General features: G+C 42.1%; 1 protein-coding gene across 6 annotated transcripts in view; it reads right to left on the reverse strand.

Moving 5' to 3' along the window:
- The window catches only part of si:dkey-240h12.4 (death-associated protein kinase 2), a 38733-nt gene extending 27416 nt beyond the window's left edge, over positions 1 to 11317 (reverse strand). For 4 of the 6 annotated variants that reach the window (XR_005948262.1, XR_005948263.1, XM_041239097.1 and 1 more), the window contains exons 1-2: positions 11106 to 11314; positions 10338 to 10600 (exon numbers count right to left, since the gene is read on the reverse strand). The gene's annotated coding sequence lies outside the window, so the exon portion shown is untranslated. Of the gene's footprint in view, positions 1 to 10337; positions 10601 to 11105 lie in introns of all 6 variants that reach the window. The other 2 variants (XM_041239096.1, XM_041239095.1) reach the window with 2 other exon arrangements.
- Between the last annotated feature and the right edge of the window lie 6183 nt (positions 11318 to 17500).

The raw sequence follows: 17500 nt of genomic DNA on the forward strand, positions 1-17500 counted from the left end.
CTCTATTAAACTCAGGGGGAATTATAGTGTGGTACAGAGGGGAGCTCACCAACTAAATCAGCCTGATAAAACAGGGTCAAACACACACATGGCTCAAAATTAACATGGGAATAACCCAGTGTGAAAATTACATATACCTGTGGGCAGCATACACCCCCCTTCTGAACCCCCCTATTATAGTGAAGAGTATTTTACCCCCCTCCACACAGAGATCAGCCTCTTCCACGCCCAGGGAAATGTGCTGCTCTATGGGGATTTCAGTGCCAGGACAGGCTCAGAGCCTGACTGTGCAAACTCTCAGGGAAACAGCCATGTATTTAAACAGACCCCTCTGTACCTCTGTAGGGGGTGAGACAGGGCTGCAGTCTGAGCCCAACACTGTTCAATATTTACATCAATGAGTTAGCAATGATGCTGGCACTGTCTGCAGCCCCTGGCTTCACTCTACACGACACAGAAGTCAAGTTCCTGCTCTACGCAGATGATCTGGTCCTGCTGTTGCCGCAGAGCAGGGGCTGCAGCAGAGCCTGGCTCTGCTGGAGCAGCACTGTCAGTCCTGGGCCTTGACAGTAAACCTTAAAATGACCAATAGAATTATATTTCAAAACAAGGCCAGATCTCACGGAAACAGACACCACGTCACTCTAGGTAACACCACCCTAAAACACGCCACAAACTAGACTTCCCTGGACCTGACTGTCAGTGCACCAGGGAGCTCTAACTGGCAGGAAATGCACTAAAGGAAAAAGCCAGAAGAGCTTTCTGAGCCATCAAAAGAAGATTCTATAAAATTAATATACCTGTCAAAATATGGCTAAAATGAACTGACAGCATCCTCCAGCCCATTGCACTGTGAGGTAGTGAGGTATGGGGTCCACGCAGTCAACAGCATTACACTAAATGGGACGAACACCCAATGGAAAACCTGCATGCTGAACTCAGAACTGAAAACATACTAGGGGTGCAAATAAAAACACCAAATCACACATGCAGGGCAGAATGAGGCCGCTGCCCAACACTTAGAAATATTAAGTAAAGAGCACTCACATTCTAGATGCACCTAAAGAGCAGTGAGTCCGACTCACTCCAGTATAAGGGTTAGGGTTAGGGTTAGTACCATTGAACTGAGAGTCAGAGAGAGAGAGAGTACAGAGAGAGAGAGAGAGAGAGAGAGAGAGAGAGAGAGAGAGAGAGAGAGAGAGAAGCATTGTACAATGTTTGTTAAGCATTGCAACCCCCCAGCTGAACCACTCTGTGCTTTCCATGACCACAGGAGCGAATGCACAGAGAGAATGCTCTTCCTGCCTTGGTTAAACACACACACACACACACACACACACACAGCTAATGTTCCCTAATGCTCTGGGAATGTTAGGGAACACAATCCTCCCATAACCTCCAACTCACTGTACAGGCCTCAATGTGACGGGCTTCATTGTAAATCATGATTCATCTGATTCTACCGTACAGCAAGCCCTCGTGCCCATGCCCTCCTTGCAGGAGATCTGTTACACTCACACTGTTACACTCACACTCACACTGTTACACTCACGCTGTTACACTCACACTAACACTCACACTGTTACACTCATACTGTTACACTTACACTCACACTCACACTGTTACACTCACGCTGTTACACTCACACTCACACTGTTACACTCACACTCACGCTGTTACACTCACACTGTTACACTCACACTGTTACACTCACACTCGCACTGTTACACTCACTCTGTTACACTCACACTCACACTGTTACACTCACGCTGTTACACTCACACTCACACTGTTACACTCACACTGTTAAACTCACGCTGTTACACTCACACTCACACTGTTACACTCACGCTGTTACACTCACACTGTTACACTCACACTCACACTCACACTGTTACACTCACACTGTTACACTCACACTCACACTGTTACACTCACGCTGTTACACTCACACTGTTACACTCACACTCACACTGTTACACTCATGCTGTTACACTCACACTGTTACACTCACACTCACACTGTTACACTCACACTCACACTGTTACACTCACACTGTTACACTCACACTCACACTGTTACACTCACACTCACGCTGTTACACTCACACGTCCTAGGGCACCAAAGCACTGCTTTCTGGGAATGCATTGCGATTGGCTAACTCAGTGACGTTTTTAATGCATTGCGATTTGCTAATTCAGTGACGTTTTTAATGCATTGCGATTTGCTAATTCAGTGACGTTTTTAATGCATTGTGATTGGCTAATTCAGTGACATTTTTAATGCATTGCGATTGGCTAATTCAGTGACGTTTTTAATGCATTGCGATTGGCTAATTCAGTGCTGTTTTGTGTCTAAAATCGCGATGCTTTTCGCATGAGATAAGGGGTGCTCCTGATAAGCTTTTTAAGCAAGTGAGAGATGACAGCTGATAGCAAACCAGGACAGAATTCTTATCAGATGTGGAGCTAAAGAATGTTCATCTGAATCTGACAAGGGGTTCTCTAATGAAAAAATAACAGAAGTGTGACAGACAGACAGACAGACATGATTGACAGGGTGTGGGGGATGTACTATAGATATTTAGGAATGTGAGTGTGACACTTACTCGTGAATAATTTATATATATATTTAGCAATGCCAGTGTCAGGATAGGTCCGTGCTGACTGTACACAATGGTTCGGTGGCAATGTGGTCTAAGATGTTGTACGTTGCAAACACGATTTGTCTTTAGTTGAATCGTTCGAAGTAGTGCACCCTTCCCGTTCACGTGAGTGCTTTCGTGACTCGAAAGACCCTACGTAACGTATATGCTGTAGGGTGCGTGACTGCAGCAGCTGGGTAAGGACTAAAATTCACGATATTACGTCACGCTTAATTATTCTTTGGGAAAGACGTAACCCTAGCTGATTAAAGTCACCTAAAGCACTGACGTGATAACCGCTTAATTAATGTTACTGCAAAATTCGTAACGCTACCGAAAACCTGGATGGGTGAAACTGCTGTGCAATAGGAATCTTATTGCCATCCCTGTTAGAAGCAGAACTCTACAGTAATAAAGTCAGACAGCCAGACTCCCCTGGACTATGATCCACTCTATATCTTGTTCTGGAGGTGTCCGAGGCTTCGAGTCCGTGTGCAGTTTCACCACAATCCAGTAGACTAGCCTGTTCGCCCGGAGAAGCTCTTTTTTGTCTTACGACAGTCTTCAGAGTCTGTCTGTGAGGAGTCACGAGATCTAAGAATTAAGTCCACCCTCTTCGTGAAGAGTTTCTCAATTCATTATACTGTCCGCACGCGGGGGTCCGTCGTCTATGTGACTGTCCACTGGGAAACAAGAGTGGGTGGGTCTAACATGGTGTACGTTTATACCAGATTTCGTAAAAATCGAGCGAAATAGTCTAACCACTTCTTTAGGTGCGACTATATAGGTGACGCAAGTTATAATCGAGGGTGACGTCAGATGTCAGACTTGATGAAGGACTTAGGAGCTAGTCAAACATTATTCCCTGGTGTGGACTCTCGAAACACTGTCTAGCAATTAGTCACGACAATTTTTGGAACTACACTGGATCAAAACACTGAACCTTAGATACGTTATCTTTGTTAGGCTAACTCTAGGGGTTCTCCGTAGGTTAGTGGTGGTTATTTCAAATTTGTCGATTCACCTGGAAAGTTGAACCTGAGAATATATGCCATTCAATCAAGAGTTCAGGAGTTTTACTCACTTCTGGTTTTGCATCTGGCAAGTGTAATATAATTGTTGTCAGTGTAAGCCAAATTATGGTGTTTCGGACGCTAATACCATTAGAAGACATGAAACACAATAGCGTTCGGACATCCATGACAACCTAATTCGGTGTGCATCTGACATACTGTACGGTGACGACAACTAGTTAATGGTTCCTAGAGATGCAATGGGAGTCTTATTTCCACCTCTGTAGTGTAATAAACTGGTCTCTGTGCCTATTTAGGTTTCTGTAAAATTAACTTTTATAGCACAAAGGTTTTTGCTTTTTTTTTTTCATTCCCTACAGTGGAGGGGGTCATGTGTCACACTTCCTTTCTCCTTTTATCTGAGGAACCGCTCACCCCATTGTCACAACACTTGGTATTCTCATTATTTAGCACAGGCTATTGAGAGGAGCAGAGTCTGGGGATTAGGGGGGGCGGTCTGTCCGTACAGCCGTCTATCAGCATGTCACACTTACATTTTTTCACTTTCATATTAAATTGTGATTCAACATTTCATTTCTACTTCGTTCTGTGCATGCTGTTGATATATGTCAGGATCATCAACGTTTTCATCACACTGAAAATTGTGAATGAGGTTTAGCTGTATATTACTGTCATGCCAGGCTGTATATTACTGACATGCCAGGCTGTATATTACTGTCATGCCAGGCTGTATATTACTGTCATGCCAGACTGTATATTACTGTCATGCCAGGCTGTATATTACTGTCATGCCAGGCTGTATATTACTGTCATGCCAGGCTGTATATTACTGTCATGCCAGGCTGTATATTACTGTCGTGCCAGGCTGTATATTACTGACATGCCAGGCTGTATATTACTGACATGCCAGGCTGTATATTACTGACATGCCAGACTGTATATTACTGACATGCCAGGCTGTATATCCCCCCCCACCAGTAAGCAAAAGACTCCCCCCCCAGCCACAGTAGGAAAATCTCGAAGGACAACAAGACACTCAGGGCGAACTGGTAATAGTGTCGTTGAACCATAAGGAGTATAAATCGTTGTCGATAACCTACCTCGGCAAAAAACCTCGATCCCTCGCAACCTACCCCCCCCCGCCAGAGACCCCCCCAACAGGGCGCAGTCGAGATAGTCGTCAAGTGTGAACTACAAAACGATCAATATAATTTAACACTACGGCTTAAGTCATCCCGAAGCAAGACCACGTAACGACCACTATATCAGTACGAGTGGACGTTGCAAAAGTAGTAGCATTGACTTGTTACACACTGATATACGGGGCACATCGACCCAAATCTGACATATTATGCCGACGGTCCGACATATATGACTGTTCGGCCTACGGACGAACATGCAGCTTATACATTACTGGTACGGACCGAAGGAGAATTGCGAATGGACGTCCGTCCGACACATAATCACAGTACGGTCCGGCTATATAATTACAGCACTGTCGTCCCTGACCCTAACCAATCCATGACTGCTACGGTCCTACTACAATATAATGACTTGTACGGTCCCGACTACAGGAACTGACAGTATGGTCCGACACGAAATCGTATGACTCCTACATATATAATTACTGTCGTCGGTTCCGACATATAATTACTGTTCGGTTCCGAGATCCGTAATGACAGTAACGGTCCGGAACATATAATTACCAGCACGGTCCGACCCGACCATATAATGATTGTAGAACTGTCTCCGCATAAACACAAATGACAATCAGTCGACTTTACGGTACCGAGGGTACATTTCGTACTGTTCTCCGACTATATAATGGACACACACGGTCCTAAACAATATTCGATGACCGGTACGCTCCGAAACCTATTCATGACAGGGGTACTAAGATAACAGGGGAAAGCAGTACGTGACAGAAAATCCCCAAACAACTTGTATCCGTAAGACGCGTTCGTGCTTTCTCTCTTCCCCGAAGGACTTTGTGACCAGACGCAGTAGGACTCTCAAACAGAATCTTACTTTTGACAGTTTCGATCTTCTCACAAACGGGACGAGCTGTCCAAAAGAACTATTACAAAACTGCGTCCAACCTGGGCGGGACCCTTTTTGTTTTTTTTTTTTTCTTTTTTTTTTGGTTTTTTTTCTTTTTGTTTTTTTTTTTTTTCGCATGTTTTTGAGTTGGCTTTGGACAAACCGCGGCCCCTGATGTTCAGAATATTTCGGGGGACGGCGAGAAAATAGTCTACAAAGGGAATGAGACATGGTCGCGGTCATCGTGGTGAAAACTTTAGACGAGACCAAGCTACCAAACATGCTCAAACGTTGGTTTCGCGGGTTTTTTTTTGTTAGATAAATGTGAGTGAAATCGCGCTCAAGAGGAAAAGTCATGTAAAAACAGATATGGTGGGTGGGTATTGTGGATATGAAGTTTCACTATTTTTTGAACTCCGGTCTACTTGACAGACAAGATAACCTCCAGACACGACCACCAACTGAAGCTGCGGGACAAACAGACCCCAAACAACCCAACATACCATCATGCACATTACGGTACCGCATCCTCACCATAACCACGGACTCCCTAGTAGACTGTATACACAAAGAATCCAGACGACTGACCCTCGGGGGACAAGTATCACGATCACAACTAACGCCGTCATCCAATTCGCGTGTAAAGGAATTCGAGACTAGATAAACCCGCCGGGAAAGGACCCCAACGATCCACAAATTCGCGTCTCTACTGTTCGGACGAGAATCCCCAAACAAAAGATGAGAGAGAAGAGATGTAAAAGAAACGAAAGAAGGAAGACCCTGTATCTAAAAGAAGAAGAAGGAGGAAGACTGTTCAGAAGAGTCTTCGAGAAAAAGAAAAAAAAGAAAAGAGGAGCGGGAAAAGATTAAAAAGGGAAGGGGGAAAGAGAAAAAGAAATGATACTGAAAGAAACAGAGAGAAAAAAAGAAAGGAGGAAAAAAGAAGAAAAAGGAGAAGAAAGAGAGAGAGAGAAAGAAGAGTTTTTTTCTGAGAAAAGAAGAGAGAAGGTCTTTTTTTTTTTTTCACTTTCTTCTCTTAAGAGACGGAACAGAACTTAGACGAAGAACGACTAGTAAAGGGAAATGAGAAAGGAAAGCAAATAAGAGAGAAGAAGCAAAAAGAAAGAAAAATGATACCAGAAGGAAAAAGGAGCAAGGAAAAAAGGAAAGGAAAAGATTCGAAAAAGAGTAAGCAACCAAAGACCTTTTGCAAAAGTATCAGAGAATTGGAACCGATCACGAGGGAGAGGAGAGTCCGGAGAAGGGATAAGGGTCAGAAAGATAAGCTGGATAAACTTAAAGGAGAAGACATGAAGCGGAGAAAAGGTTTTTTCTTGACAAGGAGCCCCGAAACTGCAGTGAAGCAAAAAAGGATAGGAGCGCACAAGAGGACATCAACCGGGCGGTAGGGGAAAGACAAAGAGTTGCGTCCTTCGGACAGAGACCCTAAAAGGCAGGAGAAACGATCCAAAGACGCGTCACTCCCGTAAAGTTCGCGCCCAAGAGCAACCCCAACCGGTTTCTTTGAAAATGTGCCGCAGTTAAAACGTTTTGTTGTTGTTGTTTTACACTGCCTTATAAGCCTATGCTGCTTTTATCAGATGTTTCCTCTTAACTCTTACCAGCATGTAGAAACCATGATTTAGTAAAGAGCCCCCGGCAGTCTGTTACCCCTCCCCTATCTGCTAGGCCAGTGCAAACCAGAGCAGGCCTGTTTGCTTTGAGGGGTGAAACCATGGTAGGAGAGTCAGCTGCAGTCTCTGGGGTTTGCTAGTGTTTCTGCGCAGAGGAAAGCCCGTCTCTGGGGTTTGCTAGTGTTTCTGCGCAGAGGAAAGCCTGTCTCTGGGGTTTGCTAGTGTTTCTGCGCAGAGGAAAGCCTGTCTGTGGGGTTTGCTAGTGTTTCTGCGCAGAGGAAAGCCCGTCTCTGGGGTTTGCTAGTGTTTCTGCGCAGAGGAAAGCCTGTCTCTGGGGTTTGCTAGTGTTTCTGCGCAGAGGAAAGCCTGTCTCTGGGGTTTGCTAGTGTTTCTGCGCAGAGGAAAGCCTGTCTCTGGGGTTTGCTAGTGTTTCTGCGCAGAGGAAAGCCTGTCTCTGGGGCCTTGTTGCTAGTGTTTCTGCGCAGAGGAAAGCTGCAGTGTTTGTGTAACAAGAGGCCTTGTAGAGCTCTGGGCAAAAGTGTTGCATCACCCTACAGAATAAACCAGTTTTGCTTCATAAAGTCGAATGAAAATGCCCTGCTGAACAATGTTATGTTAACATATTGAATGACACACCGCTTTGTAGTTTTAACTGTACTTAACTATTGTTTCACATGACGATACATAACCAACCACCAATATGCCTCTGGGCAACATTTAAGTGTGCACACTTTCACAAAGAATATTTAAGTGCGCACACTTTCACAAAGAATATTTAAGTGTGCACACTTTCACAAAGAATATTTAAGTGCGCACACTTTCACAAAGAATATTTAAGTGCGCACACTTTCACGAAGAATATTTAAGTGCGCACACTTTCACAAAGAATATTTAAGTGCGCACACTTTCACAAAGAATATTTAAGTGCGCACACTTTCATGAAGAATATTTGAGCAAGCACACTTTTTTTTTATAGTCTTAGTTTGTTTCTGTAAATTATCTCTAGATTTGCAGACTGCTCTTAACTGGCAGTGCTGTGCTTTATGTTAATTAGCCATTAAGTTTTTCAAATAATAATATCTTTATATAGCACCACCTAGCAATTCAGCCTGAACTATCGTGAGGACGTTGGGTTCACCCGATGCTCTGCTCCGACAGGAGTACTGAGGCGAAAGAGTCGCGAAGGCTCCGTCGGTAACCGCCACATCTGCAGTTCGTAAGAGCGTCCAGGATACAGAGCAACAGGTGAAGGTGCCGGAGCTTCCCAGGTCACAGTCAGTTGTCAGCTGTAGGACCACCGGTGGCCTTCCAACCCGGTTACAATGCACAGACGTTTGAACCACGCTGGGTCCCAGCAGCTCCTAAAAGCTTCATTGAGGGGAGTTCTGAACCCCAAGACTGGGTGCAGCAGCAGCTGAGCTAGCCTGAGTTTCTAATCCCTGCTTTCAAAGCCTCCACACAGTAAACGTGTTTCCGATTAGGGCCAGTCTAGGGTCTGTGAGTCTTGCCTTGCTGGCGAAATTCCACACAAGACAGACATCTGCATTCAATCGGGAGGCCTGGGGGGTGTAATTATGGAGCAGTAACCCCCCCTGCTTTGCTACTCCAACCATTGGCTGTTCCACCCCCTGCTCTGAGATCTTATCTTGGTGATCTCTCTGAACAGCCAGGGGTGGATGTTCGGTGTTTTGGGGAACCCTTTGCAATCAGAATGTGTAATCGTGAGGGAGCCGACAAAGCATCCTACAAACAAAGAAAAAACGCAAAACCCCACCCCCCAAATAAACCCCACGCACAATGACAAGTAAATATAAACGGACCGTGACAATGACACTGGAATCAATATTGTATTCGCTATGATTGAATCGCGGTTTGGAGAGTCGATCCTCTATTATTCTGCTTGCAGTAACCGTCATTTTTTAAAATGTATTTTTGTGTATTAATATCTAACATGGCACCGGTATTCTTGACTGTCTATCCGTCTCACGTATACAAAACGCTGGGGGAAGAGAGTCCATCTCTCCCTATGCGCGGTCCGCCGAGTCTGATATTCGGCAAACCCGCTCCTGAACCCGCGCTTGAATCCCATTGAAACCGCAACCCGACTCCAGCTCCAACTGGATCACACGCTTTCCGGGAATCGAGTCCTGGAACAGAACAGGATCCACTATAAACCAGTGATATGCTCTCATAACGCGTGTGTATAAGTAACCAAAACAGTATTGTACTGTAAATGTATTAAAAATAGGATGTCTAACACATTACTTACGGCACAGTACTTCAGTTTTAGTTAATTCATATGGAATTAATTAATGTTCCTCCAAAAAGTCAAATAAATTGAACAATGCCACGTTAACATATTGAATTGCACACCTCTTTATAGTTTTCCATAAACGAAAAACTGACAAAAATGGGAAATTGTGACTTTTCCAAATTTAACAAGAGATACTGTACTACTATGATAGCTTCCGGTAGACTGTTGCAATATCATCTAGCATTTTCTTTAATTACATGATGTTAGATTAAATATCTAAATGATGTTCATGTAGATTTCTTTTAATTGTCTCAATACTAAAATGCGGAGCTTTTGGCGCACGGCGGGGTCGCACCTCTCTTCAGTCAGTGTTTGCTCAGAGTTTCCGCAGGAACTTCTCGAATTCCCTCGAGGTCACACAAACTGTTTCACATTTTCAAAAAATGTTATATAAAAAAAAGATTGGACCGAACATACCAAACCCGCATAACACTGTTCATTAAGCACAATAACCCTGCAAGTAAACACACAGGATCCGAGTGCAAACATTAAACAACATCCCATCACACACCCTCGACCTAACATTGTGCTTGACTGAAAACGTACGTGGATTTTACGCACAAAAACAACGCAGTAAGATTACACAATTCAGAAATGTACAAGCATCGTGAATAGTATTGTAATAACAATAATAATAATAATCATTTAGGGACTAGTATAATGTAACTCACCAGAAAGTTGTAATGAGGGAGCTGCAGTTCCGCGGCGGAGTTCTTGGTCTTGCTTGCGTTCCCAGGAGTTTTCTGTCTTGTTTAGTTCCTCCGAGCCTCTCTTAATTCTCCTCGGCTGCGCTTCGTGTGCCGCTCCTCTCGCAGTCTCCGCTGTCCCTCAGCGGCTGCACCGTGCACTTCAGGGTACGCGATGCATCGCAGTTCAGTTTCAGAGACTGTGTTTCTGTTGCGGTCCAGTGCCTGCAGGCCACTCCCTCTCACAGCTGTGGGACAGCGACACACGCAGCGCCGTGTTAGCAGAGCGAGAGATTTAGCAGGAATACAAAGTTACAGCACTCGCCTTGCAGCGCTTTGGCGTTTCCCTGCTTGCCTGTCAATATTGCACTTTTGTCGGATTTGTTTAATACAGCAGCAGTCGCTCACACACCCGCATCTGACTTCCTAGATGACGAAATGCAATCTGTATTGACCACCAGAATAATACGCTTACCTTATCTGAAAGAATTAATAGTTTCTGACTTTTATTGAGATATACGCAGATCCTTTCTACTGCAAGTTTTGAAGAAAACCCTTTTGTTTACTCGATTTTCGACTAAGTATGTTCATTTACGTGTCCATTTCTTTTGGTTTTGCGTGGCGTTGGGAGACGGAGCACGCTTAAAACAGAACTGGTGCGCACACACACACACACACACACACACACGCACACACACGCACACCAAATAACGAATGCGTTTGTCTATTGATCTATTATCGGACAATATGTACCTGTCAGCTCCTTAGAGAAGCGCTCTCCGTGTCTTCAAGAAGCGATACTCTGGCGTTTCGGAGGCGGCGCTTCCTTCTTCATTGCGACGCGTTACACCAGGCACAGAGGCGCAGGTTGAGGTAGACTGAGGTGCTTCTCTTAAGGTAGTAAAGCGCGGTGAACCGCGGTGTAGCGTCGGCGTCTGGCTGTGCGAGCACGCCTATAGCTGCACGAATAAAAGACACGCTTGTTTTTTTAACAGGAAACTAGCCAGGATTACAAACCACAGAGTGGTGTGAAGACTCAAAGGGGCGAAGCGACCGTCTTAAGGTGGACTCGACGCATTCCAATTACATTTGGCAGACGAAACGGGTACCGCCGGGCAAAGTCCATTAACGTCTTAAGCACCCGGCATTCGCTTGTGTTAAACCGAAAACATACGGCCCTAGCTTTTCATAGCTGTAGCGCTGTCACCTCAGTGCATAGTCCAGACCAGGGCGCTTCAGCTAGTTTTTTTTAAGGGGGTCAGATTGGAAAGAAAGTTGTAATATATAGTCTGTGAGCGAGAACTGTGCAACAATGTGGTTGTAAGTAGGGTAAAGATCAGACACAAAAAACCATTACACAATGTGAGTGTGCCGCTTAAAACAAATAAACGCGGGGACACAGCAATGAAAACTGAAATGCGTTAAAAACGGACAGATTGGTGTCTGCCATGGAACGGGATGTACCGGTGCGGTGTTATAAAGAGGTACACATCGCCGCAATGTGCGACGCGTACCAAAGCTTGACCCGCGTAATGTTAGAAAGTGGTACGCTGTCAGATTGAACGTGATATGCTGTCATATTGAAAGTGGTACGCTGTGAGATTTTGGTACAGGTGCAATCGATTGTGATGCGTTTTTCTATCGTCAAACAGGTTCATTTACCACTAATTATACTTTTTTTTTGTAAACATTAATTAAAACTTTTTTTTTAAACTTAAACTGGAAACATACAATCGATTTCTCAAAAAAAAAAACCTATTCAGACGAACAAGACAAAATGAGAAGTCCACCGCAAAGTTGCACAAGTAAAAAAAATGTACAAGACCCAATGTACTGCATAGGATAAACATTCACATCCTATTTTCATAATGGTGGAAAAATCTGATACATTCATTAAAAAAGACGAGAAAGTCCGAAAACAGGGTAAGTATCAGATCTGAACGTGCTTTCCTAGCGGAAGTTGTTTAGAAGTTGTTTCGCTAGTATCGGGGTGCAATAACAGGACACCTCTACTCGTGATCGTCTACCTGCAGAGCCCTCTGGGTGCGTATTTCCAAAATCTCTTTGTTTGGTTTCAGAATGCCTTTTCATATTGGATTCCTTAACTACTGACACCCATTCATTGACCAGCTGTGTACTTGACAAAGCAGCGTGTCCTGTGTCAGTGTGTTTTAAATCATTATTCATCATGCTCAGTTAATATAGTGCTACTGTTTAAACAAATAATCGCCCCTTCTTTAAAATAAAGAAATGGCGGTATATTACCCGGTGGTTTTGCCTCATTTACCCCCTTAGACGCCTTGCTCACTAAATATCGAGGTATCCCTAGATAGTTTATCGTCTCCTCTTTGCAAAAACACTAAAGATTTTAGTGAGCAAGCCGTACCCCACGAGCAGCAGCACCCCAAAATGTAACCAATAAAAATGCATAGGAATCCCTTTGCTCTTACTTGTTGATGAACAGGGTCCAGAGTATAATGTTAGAGTTGGTTTCCTATTCTCATTCCAGCTTCCTATTCAGCTTCCATTCCAGCTTCCTATTTCCAGCTTCATCCCAGCTTCCTATTCTCATCCCAGCTTCTTATTCACATCCCGCAAATGTATCACAGATTGAATAAGTAACTGGGGTATTTCACGGGTTAAATAGCTTTAGGTCTCTTCTTTCAAAGCTGATTCTCACACAGGGGGAATCCCTCTACCTCACCCGGTCCAAAATGGATTTCGACACAAAAACAGCAAAAATCACACAATAATCCGGGACGTCATCATTTGCAAAGACTGTAACTCTGTGAGAGTTTCCGCACTCATCCAGTCTGAACAACTCAAAACATATTACTATATCTATATGATCATATAAAACTATGAGTTAAGATCCAGAATTAGATTTAATTATAACACATTACTAATTGTCATGAACTGAGAAGACATTTTGTTTATTATTATTATTATTATTATTATTATTATTATTATTATTATTATTATTATTATTATTATTATTTAATTAATCAGTAATAGTAGCAGTATGTATTAATTTAGCTGACACCTTTATCTAAGGTGACTTACAAGTATTACAATAGAAAATACAATATTGAAAAATATTTTTTAAAAGTTATTATTATTATAACAGTATTACTATCAGCAGTAGTAGGCTACTATGCTAGGGTACCAGCCGACCCCGTTTTCCCAGGACAGCCCTCTTTTTAGGCAGCATGTCCTGGTGTCCCACAAGTTTAGTCAAAGCTGATTAAGTGTTTTATATGGGAGATCAGATATATTGAATAAAATGCAGAACAACAACTACAGCTCACAGTGGCTCTTCCAGACACTCTCTGCACATAAAATATTATTAAACGGAGGCAAGGAAAGGTTGAATTGAAAGAAAAAAGGCTAAAGGGGCTAAAACCAATTCCAAGAAGTTTTTCCAATATTATAACAACAAGAGAACATTCAAAGAGGAGGTTAAATGTTTAAGAGATACAAATGGCAAAATCATAGATGAAGAAAGAAAATAGCAAATATATTAAATGATTACTTTTCACAAGTTTTTACAAAGGAAGATACTGACAACATGCCCCACATGTCATCCAGTTCCTATCCAGTTTTAAATAACTAGCATAACTGAGGCAGAAGTGTTAAAGGGACTAGGAGCTCTTAAAATAAACAAATCCCCTGGGCCAGATGAGATCCTCCCAATAGTACTCAAAGAAATGAAAGAAGTTATTTACAAACCGCTAACCAAGATCATGCAGCAATCTCTTGACACAAGGGTGGTACCGACAGACTGGAGAATTACAAACGTAATACCGATCCACAAAAAGGGAAACAAAACTGAACCAGGTAACTACAGACCAGTAAGCCTGACTTCTATTATATGCAAACTTATGGAAACTATAATAAGATCCAAAATGGAAAATTACCTATATGGTAACAGGGTCCTGGGAGACAGTCAACATGGTTTTAGGAAACGGGAGATCATGTCTAACTAAACTGCTTGATTTTTTTGAGGATGCAACATTGACAATGGATGACTGCAAAGCATATGACATGGTTTATTTAGATTTCCAGAAAGATTTGGACAAATCCTGCATAAAAGATTAATTCTCAAACTGAATGCAGTAGGGATTCAAGGAAATGCATGGACATGGATTAGGGAGTGGTCAACATGTAGAAAACAGAAAGTACTAATTAGAGGAGACATCTCAGAATGGAGTGAGGTAACCAGTGGAGTACCACAGGGATCAGTATTAGGTCCTCTGCTATTCCTAATCTACATTAATGATTTAGATTCTGGTATAGTAAACAAACATGGCAAACACTGTTGCAGCAGCAAAGGTCATTCAAAAAGATCTAGACAAGATTTAGAACTTGACAGACACATGGCAAATGACATTTAATAGAGAAAAGTGTAAGGTACTGCACGCAGGAAATAAAAATGTACATTATAAATATCATATGGGAGATACTGAAATTGGAGAAGGAATCTATGAAAAAGACCTAGGAGTTTTTGTTAACTCAGAAATGTCTTCATCTAGACAATGTGGGAAAACTATTAAAAAGGCCAACAAGATGCTCAGATACATTGTGAAAAGTGTTGAATTAAATCAAGGGAAGTAATGTTAAAACTGTACAATGCACTAATGAGACCTCATCTTGAATATTGTGTTCAGTTCTGGTCACCTCACTACAAAAAGGATATTGCTGCTCTAGAAAGAGTGCAAAGAAGAGCGACCAGAATTATTCCGGGTTTAAAAGGCATGTCATATGCAGACAGGCTAAAAGAACATAAGAACATAAGAAAGTTTACAAACGAGAGGAGGCCATTTGGCCCATCTTGCTCGTTTGGTTGTTAGTAGCTTATTGATCCCAAAATCTCATCAAGCAGCTTCTTGAAGGATCCCAGGTGTCAGCTTCAACAACATTACTGGGGAGTTGATTCCAGACCCTCACAATTCTCTGTGTAAAAAAGTGTCTCCTATTTTCTGTTCTGAATGCCCCTTTTTCTAAACTCCATTTGTGACCCCTGGTCCTTGTTTCTTTTTTCAGGTTGAAAAAGTCCCTTGGGTCGACACTGTCAATACCTTTTAGAATTTTGAATGCTTGAATTAGGTCGCCACGTAGTCTTCTTTGTTCAAGACTGAACAGATTCAATTCTTTTAGCCTGTCTGCATATGACATGCCTTTTAAGCCCGGAATAATTCTGGTCGCTCTTCTTTGCACTCTTTCTAGAGCAGCAATATCTTTTTTATAGCGAGGTGACCAGAACTGCACACAATATTCAAGATGAGGTCTTACTAGTGCATTGTACAGTTTTAACATTACTTCCCTTGATTTTAAATTCAACACTTTTCACAATGTATCCGAGCATCTTGTTAGCCTTTTTTATAGCTTCCCCACATTGTCTAGATGAAGACATTTCTGAGTCAACAAAAACTCCTAGGTCTTTTTCATAGATTCCTTCTCCAATTTCAATATCTCCCATATGATATTTATAATGTACATTTTTATTTCCTGCGTGCAGTACCTTACACTTTTCTCTATTAAATGTCATTTGCCATGTGTCTGCCCAGTTCTGAATCTTGTCTAGATCATTTTGAATGACCTTTGCTGCTGCAACAGTGTTTGCCACTCCTCCTACTTTTGTGTCGTCTGCAAATTTAACAAGTTTGCTTACTATACCAGAATCTAAATCATTAATGTAGATTAGGAATAGCAGAGGACCTAATACTGATCCCTGTGGTACACCACTGGTTACCACACTCCATTCTGAGGTTTTTCCTCTAATCAGTACTTTCTGTTTTCTACATGTTAACCACTCCCTAATCCATGTACATGTGTTTCCTTGAATCCCAACTGCGTTCAGTTTGAGAATTAATCTTTTGTGCGGGACTTTGTCAAAAGCTTTCTGGAAATCTAAAAATAAACCATGTCATATGCTTTGCAATTATCCATTATGGATGTTGCATCCTCAAAAAAATCAAGCAAGTTAGTTAGGCACGATCTCCCTTTCCTAAAACCATGTTGACTGTCTCCCAGTACCCTGTTACCAGAATTGAATCTGTTCAGTCTTGAACAAAGAAAACTACGCAGCGACCTAATTCAAGCATTCAAAATTCTAAAAGGTATTGACAATGTTGACCCAAGACACCTTTTCAACCTGAAAAAAGAAACAAGGACCAGGGGTCACAAATGGAGATTAAACAAAGGGGCATTCAGAACAGAAAATAGGAGGCACTTTTTTACACAGAGAATTGTGAGGGTCTGGAATCAACTCCCCAGTAATGTTGTTGAAGCTGACACCCTGGGATCCTTCAAGAAGCTGCTTGATGAGATTCTGGGATCAATAAGCTACTAACAACCAAACGAGCAAGATGGGCTGAATGGCCTCCTCTCGTTTGTAAACTTTCTTATGTTCTTATGTTCTTAGTACTACTACTGCTACAACTGCTACTACTAATAATAATAAGAAGAATCAGCACTAGTCTAACAACAACAACAACAACAACAACAATCAGATCTATGCTGTGTTTGCATTGCAAGGTGTAACAATCAACATGCTGTGTTTGCGTTGTAAGGTGTAACAATAATAATAAATAATAATAATAATAATAATAATAATAATAATCAGATCTATAATAAGGTGTATAATATTGTATCAGATCTATGCTGTGTTTGCATAATAAGGTGTATAACATTGTATCAGATCTATGCTGTGTTTGCATTGTAAGGTGTATAACATTGTATCAGATCTATGCTGTGTTTGCATTGCAAGGTGTATCAGACATTGTATCAGATCTATGCTGTGTTTGCATTGTAAGGTGTATAACATTGTATCAGATCTATGCTGTGTTTGCATTGTAAGGTGTATCACATTGTATCAGATCTATGCTGTGTTTGCATTGTAAGGTGTATAACATTGTATCAGATCTATGCTGTGTTTGCATTGTAAGGTGTATAACATTGTATCAGATCTATGCTGTGTTTGCATTGTAAGGTGTATAACATTGTATCAGATCTATGCTGTGTTTGCATTGTAAGGTGTATAACATTGTATCAGATCTATGCTGTGTTTGCATTGTAAGGTGTATCACATTGTATCAGATCTATGCTGTGTTTGCATTGTAAGGTGTATAACATTGTATCAGATCTAT

Source organism: Polyodon spathula, chromosome 51, assembly GCF_017654505.1.
Source record: "Polyodon spathula isolate WHYD16114869_AA chromosome 51, ASM1765450v1, whole genome shotgun sequence".
Taxonomy (NCBI): Eukaryota; Metazoa; Chordata; class Actinopteri; order Acipenseriformes; family Polyodontidae; genus Polyodon; species Polyodon spathula.